Source organism: Cicer arietinum, chromosome 3 (assembly GCF_000331145.2).
Source record: "Cicer arietinum cultivar CDC Frontier isolate Library 1 chromosome 3, Cicar.CDCFrontier_v2.0, whole genome shotgun sequence".
NCBI lineage: Eukaryota > Viridiplantae > Streptophyta > Magnoliopsida > Fabales > Fabaceae > Cicer > Cicer arietinum.
Window position 1 is genome coordinate 68,037,089 of NC_021162.2, and position 12,272 is coordinate 68,049,360.

Consider the following 12,272-nt stretch of genomic DNA (forward strand, 5'->3'; position numbering starts at 1 on the left):
CTGGTTCTGGAGGAGAAGTTAATCATCATTATCATGATGCTGGTTATAACAGAAATGGGTTTAGTTCAAATAATAATAACAATCACACACTTGTTTCTAGTTACAATTCTATCTTTGGTTCTTCTTCAACTTCAACTAATTCCTTGGCTTCTACTCCAGTTATGACTTCTCTGCTTAGTTCTACACTATTGCAGCAAAAATTCATGAGTAGCACTGGTACTGGTGGTGGTGGAATGAAAGATGATATTTTTCATCATGAGATGAAAATGGAAGGAAATAGTAGTAGTGAGGTTGCAGGGATTATGGCTTCAAAAGAAGTGAAATTATGTGAAGGACAAAATAGGTTGCAGGAGTGGAATAATGTTAATGCTAATGGTGGTGTTGCTGTTGCTTTTCAAAACCAGATGGAGCATTTGGGTTTGTCTGATACTTCTTCTCTTTATTGGAATAATCATAACAGCAGCAACACAGCAACAGGTTTGGGTGTTTGGAGTGATCAACCTAATAATATTGGTCCTTCTGTTACTTCTCTGATCTAGAAGAAAAAAAAAAGATGAAGCATCCTTTTCAAACTATCTGTTTAAGCTCTTTTTTTCTTTATTAGGCTTCTCTTTATTGCTGAAAAATGCTGCTTTCGTTTTTGTTTTTGTTTTACCTTTGGAGTCAATTGGGTTTGGTTTACTTACATATTGAGAGAGAAAAAGAAAAAGATAGTTAAAGGTGAAATGGGAAAGGTAAAGGTGAGAGAGAGTTTAGGATCGGAGAGATCATGTCAGCTGCAAATATATTCAACCTGTTAGTTTTTATGTGTAAACAAGGTTGATAATTTGGTTATATATTGGGCTGAGAGGAACCTCGGATCCTCTTTTTCTCTCATCAACATCTTCTGAAACAGTGTTCTCATCTGGAGATTGATTCAAAGGGTGGAGTGGAGATTCTTTAATTTGGTGCAAGTTCTCCATTGTTGATCGAGTAAGTTGTTCTTTTTCATTAATTTTGTAATGTATATATATGCAATGACATATCCTTTGTTTTTCTTACTTAATGTATTGTGATTAGTTAGGGTGATGTGGGGGGTTACTCACTATATGAAAGGAATTCTAATGTTGGTTTCTTTTGTAATGTATTGTCATTAGTTCCTTAATTTATGACAGGAACTAATATGTTTGTTTCTTTTTGTTGTTGTTAACTTTCTTAACATTTGTAATGGAGATTAATGGGTATAATATGGTATAGGAGGAGGGGAGATTAATTAGTTAGTTTGATTTGGGTGATTAATGTATGTGGGATTGGTTTGTTTGTGTGGTTTTTCATTTTCATCTATTGGGAATTCTAAGAAAACTTTGGTTCATGCAAAGAGTATTGCTATTCTATTAATATTATTTTTATTTTTATCTACTCTAGGCAAATTCACATTAAAGAGTATAGAACCAAGCATGTAGATCCTGAAATTAATGGTGTGAAAGTGTATGTGGGCTAGTCTGGCTCAAAAGTGTTACACACAATAGGAATTTAAGCTGCAGAACTCGAACTCATATGTTGTCCTTTAGTGGCAGGGGATACTTCCTCTATATTCATTCAATTCAGGTGCCTAGAACCATAGAGCTAGCTGACACACACAGATTCATCAAAACCAATATATTTTTTTTTGTTACATTTTTCTGTTTTAAAAAAGTTAAAATCAGAGATGTAACAATTGACACTGTACATGCAACAATTGACACTGTACATGCATTACACACAAGAAATTCTCAACCTCCTCTTATTTTTAGAAGACAAAAAACAATTGACATGTCAATTCACTCTACACAATTACAATATTTTATGTCAATTCATCTCGTGTGTCGTGTGAGTGTACACTGCAATTCTATCGCCTCATGCAAATTTGAATTGCTTAATGCTAACGTGATTCAAGCATTATTCTTCTTTTTAGTGCACCGGCTGAGTAAGCTCGCTAATTAATTGATCTTGAATATTTAGTCATTTTTATATAAATTTAATCTTAGAATGTATTCTCTTCATAAAAGCTTGTCCTCAGCTCAGCTTAGAATGCAACAGTTAATCTACACGAAAACAACCTCTCACAAGTTTAGTGTATCAAATTTTGTTGTAACTAGTTTTTGTGATTGAAATTCAATTTAATATAAATAAAATCATTAATACGTAAATTCATAATCTTTATACACATATTCAATATTTTATTTTATCTTTATTTATCTTATACTATCAAATCACTAATATATCATATCATTTTATTTCTTTCTCTCTCTCTCTCAATGTGTCATTGAGGTATTTTGGTGTCTATTGATAAGTTTTTAAATAAAATTGCTTAATCATGTGTTTCACATATATATATTGATACATAATTAATTATTTTTTTTAAGGATGAAATGTTTAAATTGAATCATTAGCATATGTCTTTAGGACATAAGTTAACATTTTTCATAACTAAAATTTAGACTCATTTGTTATATATTTGTAAAATAATGATTTTAGTATCCCGTAATTTAGAGATTTTTAAGAAAATAAGAAGTTATTTTGTGTTTACTTGCTGCATTATAAATTAGTCACTTATTTAAAAATAAAAAATAAGTTATTAAAAAAGTTTTTTTATTTATTTATAAACTACTAAAAATAACTTTTCATTTTAAGTAACTTTTATATTACTTTTCATTAATTTAAAAAGTTGTAATACACGAATACAAACTTGTAAAAGTAATTATTTAAAATAATAATAATTTTACAAAAAAAAATGTTATAACAAATGATTTCCTAATATATAATGAAAATTTAGAGAATGACTTGAAACATCAAAAGGCATAAATAATTTAAAGCCTCAAATGATGATACTTAATTATCTTCAAATATTTAATTGGACACTTGAGCTTTTTTTGAGTTTATTTAAGTTTTTGTTAAAAAAAATCGCACATAGTGACAAATTAATTATTTTTGAAATGATTATTACCATTTATATAGCTTGAAAATTAGTATAAATATTTAATAGTCAAATAACAAGTATGTAATAGTTGGGGCGAGAATATACCAAATAAATCAATAATGATTTATATTTAGTCTGCAATAGACTCAAGCTAAATCAAACTTTTTTATTCTAAGTCAAATCAATGTTTTTTTAAAATCTTAATTAGATAAAATAAAAAAAACGTTAAACTACATACTATTGGAAAAGCCTATTAGATCTACAAAGTTTGGATTGTTTAATTAAATATAGATAATTTTGTATTTTCTATTATTATTATTATTAAGTTTTTTACCTTGTGCTAAATCGTAAACTTAAATTTAAATGTATCAACTATTATAGAATGAAATTAAAATAGAATGATAATATTATATATTAAAATATAATTTAATTAAGTTGATTCACATATTAACTTTTTAGTCTAACTACATATATCTTCACTACTTACTACTTGTCATTTATAAAATTTCAAAAAAGTACGTTGAACCATAAAAATTGACTTAAAAGACATAAAATAGATCAAACTGATGTATAACATTATCAAGATATGTAAGACTCGAGTCTTACAAAGTCTAACTTCAGCCTAGTCTATTTTCATCATTCTTTCATCTGTAGTAATAATTATTAACAAAGTCGACAGTTGAATTGTGCAAGTAGGTCAATAGTGTATGCCCCTATTGGTGAGTGCTCCAAAATTTATAATTTTTTATAATATAATAAAAAGAAGATGAATTATAAAATTACAACATTTTAAGTTTAGTCCCTGATTTTTTTCGCTCTAATCTCTATTTTGATTTTATAGACTTTTTTTAGAAACTCAAATATCATTTTATTTTATAAAAATAACTTCAAAATAAAGACTAAAAGTGAATAAAAAAATTTCATAAACTAAAAAATTGATAACTTTTTATAGGAATTATAATTTATTTAATTATTAAAATTAAACTTTTTTAAAAAATTATTTTTAAAATTAGAACATAATCTCTTGTACATTTTATACTTGTCAACTCGAACTCTCTTTCACTAGTTGATTTGTTGTTTTTGTTGTGAGGTTTTGGATTTAGGACATCGATATTTGTATTTTTTGGGTTGAAGGACATCAATGTTCTAAAGAGATTGATAATTAACGTTCATATTTCATTTTATATTATTTTTATTATTATTATTATTATTATTATTATTATTATCTATTTATAATCTTTGTGAATATGAAATAAACGACATAAATAAATAAACAAATTGACATTTTTTTTTTCTTTTATAAATTCATTATATCTTCTAACTATTTGATTTTGTCTTTTGTATTGTATATTTAATTTTTTATATCAATATTTTAACATTATCTTATTTGAAGTTCTCAATTAAACAATTAGTGCAATATTGTAAGCAAATTATTTTAATTTCTATCAAATTTTACTTTTGACAAATGAATAATTAAATGTTTTATTAACTATTACTTTTTCAAATTTAGTGCATGTTTAGTTTCAATTTTAGAATAGGCAAAATTAATTTTGGAAGAATAAATTAATTTTGGCATGTTTGAGTGTTGTATAATAGAATTAATTCTAATTTAAAATTATATTGTGTAGCTTTTAAGTTCAAAGATGATTTTTTTTTACTAAAATTTATTATTCAACTAATTTTTACATAAATTTACTTAAATATAAATTATTTTACATTCAATTTATTTTTAAATAAAATCAATTTTACAAAATTATTTTTGATAATCGCTAAATCAAAGACACACTTATAATTATAATGGAGATCAAGTTATCTTGGTAGGACTGGGAGATAATAAATTGGTAGATAAAGACATTCAATTGTGCACAATATAAGTCTTCCGAATCGATACTTTGAATCAAAATCAGTCACCCGGATGTTAATGGAGATTTGTGAAAGTGTCAATAGTCAAGAGTAGTGGTTAGACTCATACACCTTTGGCTTTTATATCAATGTCATTTGCAGCTACCAAATGAGTTGTATTTACTCGACGTGAATTTGTTGCTTTTATTCGGTTAAATGAATATTTTTAGTTAAGATTGTGTATAATTAACGGTTGTTGATTATTAGTTGGTTTAAAGTATCATGAATGTTAGTTAACTAAAAAAGGTAACATGATTTTTGGGTTGTTGTAAATTGTTAGTGTTCTTTGTATGTATACACTAATATTTAATGTTTGTTTTGGTAAACATTTTTCTTTAGGATGTTTGGTGTTTTATTAATGTTAAGTGAGTTTAGGGTTGTACATTTGTGGGTGGGTTTGATAAGGGAGAAGATCATGTCTACATTATGTGAGTAAATTAATTTAATGACTTTTACAAATTGATTAGTGAAAAAATATAGTAAGTTTTTAAAGATTGTACAAATTATAAAAATGTATTTTTAACTGGAAAATGGTGGTTATCTAATAGGAAGTTTAAATGAAACAATGATGAATTTTTTCCCCCCAAATACAACAAGCAAAACAAATATATGAATCAGAGGATTTTGGATTTTTTTTATTTTAAATTAAGGTTTTTGTTTTTTGTGAGAGGATAGAGAGGAGGCATGAATGTAGGTTAGGAGAAGAAGCCTTTTGGATTGGTATAGGGTAGGGGAGAGGAGATGGGAGGCAGATATAGGAAATGGGGAGAAAAAGAGAGGGCTTGATGCATAGTTGAGCCTGTGATATTTCTATTCTTATCGATGACATGTCTGTGAGTTATTTTCAGCTCATTTTCATAAAACTCTCAAGAATAGTTTATGAAAACTTTCATAAACTCTCAAGAATAGTTAATAAAAATAGTTTAAGATATATGAAAATTGTTTGATTTTATTTTATTTTATATTATAAAAATAACTTATACATAAACTCTTATATAATAAACGTTTATACTATAAGCGTTTAATTAAAATGTTTATTCAAACAAGGTTATGGTCCTAATTCCTCCATATATTGAATATAGACCGTTAATGAATAAAAGCTTCAACAAAACTTTGATCTGATGATGATTAAGAGATGGTAATATCTAAATAGTTAGTAAATAATGTTTTTAAAAATAAGACTAAACGATAATTACGAGATAATGCACTAATACACTGGGTACCTTGTACTCAAGCCATTCAACCGCGTGTTTTATACGCAAGGAATCTATTAAGTTAAAAGCGTACCCTACATCAATATCTCTAATTATAATGTTTTTTTCCAAATAAGTACATAGAAAAGTAGAGATAAAGTATCACCAAAAAAATTTATGGGAGGGATGACTCATCCTTCTAGAAACATTATTTGTCCTTAAGACATGATAAGTAACACGAAGTTATTGATTTCTATGTGAAACATCTATAGTTGACACACCAATTGTAATTAAAGAGCATAATAACGATAATATTAATGTAACATTTTGTTTTTTCAAGACATTAACTAACGGACATCTAAAAGTAAAGATACAGATTCGTTTCTTAACTACCCATTTACTTTAAAACTAATTAATAATTTTTTCAATTGTATTTTCAAAAATAATGAATAATATTCACAATTACAAAAAAATAAATTTAATACGTTAAACAAACAAAACTCCTAAAGGCAAAACTTTTAGCGTTTTACTATCCAAAAATAAATCTTAGTTGGTCATAACTTTGAATACTTGTGAAAAATCCTCCCAACAAGTCTAACACCATTACAAAAGTATCTCGGAGCCTCCAACGGCATGTTATTGTACTTCTTCACATTTCTCCTACTAGGTTGACTTGCGACATTATTCGCGAAGTAACACTATATGTGACGTCATCAAATGTAAGAGACATCTCTAAATAACAAACACAGAGCAAATAGATGTGCATATATAATTATTATAGAAAAATATAAATATATTGTATACTTCATTTAACAATTAAATCACAAAGCACTAGATATGCAAATCAACCAAAATACATAAATCTTATTTGTTAGACTATATGTCAGTGTATGATTCTGGAATATCACCACTCTGTAGAACAAAGAGTCCCTCCATTGGACAATGTCGTACCGTTTGACAAATGCTCTTCAAAGTTTCATGTTCAGTACCTCACTATTGAGTATTTTTCTGAATCACTTTATCTTTGCAATGAATTGTCGTCACGTACTTGTGACTAGGTTCAGGCTACCAATGTATGCATAAATGTCATCACTTTAGTTAGTAACAAAATAGATCACTCAACCAGAGCGTCCAAAACCATTCAACCTTGTCCTAAACCAACCTAGTTTAGACATAAAGTCATCATCTTGTATAATCACTTAATACCAATCAAAATACACAAATTGATTAATCTCATAATATCATTAATAAACATGTAATTCATATAACACATATTTTGAAGATAAGACACAAACATAACCAATATATAACATCACAGTACAATTATATCACATATAATTCAAGTAGGAAAGCAAATGGAGTGATGCACTTACCGTTGCCAAAGTTGTTTCTAGAATTATGCGCCACAAACTCTTGTTCAACTCGGTTCACACTAAAATTTGAATGGAGTCGGATCAAGTTTCTTGCACAACCATAGACCACTAGAACTGATTTTTCGTTCTTTCTTTCATCGTGACTACACTGATGTTTCTTTCCTCTCGCTAACACACTAATTAGAAATCAATTTTCCTTTTCTTTTTTCTAACCTATCTTCTTCTTCTTCCCAAATGACAAGGATAAGTACCGAGGAAGTGTAAATGGAAGGGAGCCGATTGTTTTGTAGAGTTAGGGAAGTTGTTGCTCTCATCAAATTCTATTTCAATATCCCTCTTCCTAAATTATAGAAATTTATTTCTAGTTTATACCTTTATTGTTTTTGTTTTCTAGAAATAGTTAAATCGTATCATTATTATAAGTATCTTTTTTCAAATACTTTACAGGAAAATATTTTTTTATTTTTTTTTTATAAATGATTTTCACACATTTAGCAAAATATTATGTCAAATTAAATAAATCATGTCATACACATATATACTTTTCAAAAATAATAATTGAATATAGAATAAAATAATAACAACCACAATATAAATTATTGAGAAAAATAAAAATATATTTCACACACTACTAATAATAGAGAAGAATTGGAGTCTTACATCCTATCCACCTAAAATAGTTTTGTCCTCGAAATTAACACTAGTAGAGAAAAATGAGCAGTTCAAGGTAATGCTAGTGATGAAGTTGAGGATGAAGAGGAAAATGACAATGAATATGAGGATCATGTTGCGGACAAGTGAAGATATAGTGATAATTATCCAAAAAATGATAGTGGTTTTGAGGATAATTGAGACTGGGTTAGTGTGATGCCACGAGAAACAATTAATGAAGTTTGTTCTAATGTTAGTCCAATTGAAAATGTTATGAATCAAGATCCTACTATGATTGCTAATTTTGAAGTTGAGAATGATGATTATGAGATATTAGTTAGACAATGATAAGGCAACTAGGACAAAGTTCTAAAACTTTAAAAGGTTTGAGAGCGACAAAACTTGACATCATACTTTGAGTTGAGGATTGATTTCAAAACTTGACATCCTAGAACACTATTACAACAACACCATTGAAAGGTTTTAAGGTGGAATTTCATGACAAATCCCTTAGATGTTTAGGGGTTGTTCATCATGGATTAACTTGCCAGTTGTAGGTAGGCGATTCAAGTGGATAGGGTGTTTTTGTATTATGGCTTAAGATCGAGGGTTGGGGTTATTTTGATCCTTTGTTGTTGAACTTTGTGTGGCGATCATAGGTGGAGTTATATATAAAGAAATATAAAATATATAACATAATTTTTAAAATATATTAAAGGTAACCATTAAGTAAAAAAGAAAATCACATTAATTTTTAATTATATAAAATATAAATTAAAACAACAAGAAATGAAATAAAAACTAGTAATAGTTATTTAGGGAAGTTTATTTTGACAAAATTTAATGAGTTAAATTCGTCTATAATTATTTTTTAATAGACTAGCAATGTCTTTAAGTCAATAAATTTGTTTGGATATCTAGTTACACATTATTTAAGAGTAGCTTACTATAAAAATATCTCGATAAAAATCAAGTAAATTAAATATAAATTGATTTTTAAGATATTCATATCGATCTATCATAATTCATATTTATGAAATTCACCATAAATCACCTTGATTGCATTAGTGCGTTTGATCAATTGATTTAATCTATTAATTTATTTTAAAATAATTAATACAATTGACTTTTCTATTATAAATATTTTCATATTTCTTTAATTTGAGTATCAAATAGCCTAATATATTTTATTATAGTAACTAAACTAATAATGATAAATACATTTTTTTTACTAAACTCTATAAATACATAAATACTATAGCTTGAGATAACCTTCTTCTAATCTAGTGATCATAGTTGGACTCAGATGTATTGAAAAGTATAAAAAATTGCATTATGGATACAAATAATTACTTACAAAATAAGCGATATATAGATGTAGATATGAATACTTTAGTATTCACACCACTTTACACATGCACAAAATATTTTTTTATTTATTTTTTATTTATATTAAAACATATGTATATGGATAAAAATATGTCAATAAATTTATCTTAAAGTACATAATAGTTTGTGCTATTATTATCATTTTATAATTTTAATTAACTAATACCGTAAAAAAAAATTGTAATGAATTAATATGATGTATATTTTTTTATACAAGTTTTAGATGATATCAAACTTTAACTTCATAGTTTTATTATTTGAATGTTTATTATAATATTTATTAATTTGAAATGTTTGGATATGTTAAATACTATAGATTATAATATTCATACATCATAAATAAAATTTATTTTGGATGTTTTTTAATTATGATAAATGGTGCAATATTTTATGAGTTATTGATTTGTTTTAATTAAAATGCACGTAACAAGTACAAATAATGAAATTACTATTTACAGATGTACAAATGACGGGTTAGGTCGAGTTTGATGTGTTATTTGTCTGATCTTAATATTTGATCGAGTTAAATTTTAAATCGTAATATGTCCCTTAACTCGATCAAATCCTGCAGATTCATTAAGCATGGAGCAAAATAAAAATAAGATCGAGTTTGTCTCAAGATGATACGCCAAAAATAATTCTTATTTAGAAAAAACAATTAAAAATAAAGAAACTCATAATAAGTTAATATTGTTTTACAAATTATAAATTACTAAGTTAATGATTAATTTTTATAAGGAGGGTGAATCAATAATAACCTAAATTAATAACAAAAGATAATCATTTAATTTTAAATTAATTTATAGGATAAGACGAGTTCGAGGTCTTGTCCACTCCAACTATTATTCAGAAGGATGGTTCTCGATACACAGTTTTTCAAACCACATGCACTAGAAAAATATTATAAAATATATCTAGATCTTATTTATTGCCATCTCTAATTTAACCCCATTCATTTTAACAATCATGACAAGGCATAGTAATGATGTTTAAACTTATAATTTGAGTGAAATTAGTTAAATCTCTTAATTCTAGTTTAATTTTTTGTGTCTATAATTCTAGTTTAATTTTAATGATACATATTGTTGTTTTAGAAGGAAATTACTATGTTTTATGCATTTTATTATTTTATCACTGTGATTTTCTTTGTTAGAGAGGACAATCATTTACGGAAATACTTTTTGCGATATTTTACCATGAATCGCACGAAGCAAAAAATATCAAAATATCGAAAAACAATTTCATTATTTTTGAAAATGCTTTTCCATTAACTAGTACTTTTATTTTTTCTTTATGACATTGGTTCATTTAAAGATGTTCTCATAAATCTAAAATGAACAAATATTTTAGAAAACGAAAACACAAATTATAAAGATGGAAATTAAATGTTTTATATTGTTGGATATTTTTCATCTTATATTTATTTTTCAAAAATTTCAATATATTATACTTTGAAATTAATATACAAAAATATCTTAATTTTTATTGATCTTTGGAAGGTCGCAAGTCGGGATATTTGAAAGAAAAAAAATCTTACTCTTTCAGTAGGTCACATCTAGGGGATGTATTGTTTATTTATTTATTAACAAATAAAAAATAGTAAATTAATAAAATATAATAAAAATAAAAATTTAATTATATTAATAAAATCAAATAAATTACATTAAATAGAAAGAAAAAAATATCAAAATTAATATGGTTGAGTAGTTGAATTAAAGAAAAAAACGTGTTATAATATTTTAACAATTTTCTTTAATAGTTGGATCAAACTTAACTCCCTCCTATTTTGCTGTTAAATTTATTTGCAAATAAAATTAGCGACTCCCTCTTATTTTTTTAACTGCTCCCTTGTTTATAGATCAATTTTATTTATTAAAATATAAATTAACATATATATAAATGTTTAAACAATAGAAGACGTTCAACATGTTTAGCAAGTTCATATTCTTTGTGTATGATATCCTCAAAATTTATTTTTAACATCTATTTTATTTATAATGTAAATAAATGTATCTTAATTTTTTTTCTCGAAAGTTAAACAAAATTTGAGTATATTATAGACACAGAGAACATGGACATGCTAAATTTTCTAAACGTTATATTGTTTAAGCGACCGTACAAATGCTAATTTATATTTTAATAAATAAAATTGATCATACAATAGGAGGCAGTCAATTGCAAACTAGGAAATAGTTGTTAATTTTATTTACAAATAAAATTCACAGCAAAGTATGAGGGCATTGATTGCAAAAAAATAAGATGTAGTTGTTAATTTATTTGCGAGAGACAATAACATAGGAGGAGTTGTTAGAATATTATAGCACGTTTTTTTTATTGACACACCTACTCAACTAAGTTAACTATATAATTTAATTTTTTTAATAGTTTAACATTTTTTAGTTGTTAAAAATAATTAAACAATACATGATCGCATAATAGAATACAATATTTTGAAAAAATAAAATAAAATTATTTCATGTGATCGTAGTCTTAGGACATGTTAAAAGTAAAAAAAAAGCATTTTATTGACTTTTTTTTAAAGAATATAAATAAAAAATATCCTTCATCATTTGTGAATATCATGAAAAAGATTTGATACCTTCTAGAATTTCTATAATTCTATATATATTTAATTATATTTATGTGAGTTTGTTTTCTTCCGTTGCTCGCGGCCTGGAGTAAACACAACTTATATATTTATGTGATTTAAGAGACTAATGTATTCCGTCTTAGGACTAGTAGGGTGTAAAAATGCAAAGTTAGGTTAAGTTTGATATATATATATATATATATATATATATATATATATATATATATATATATATT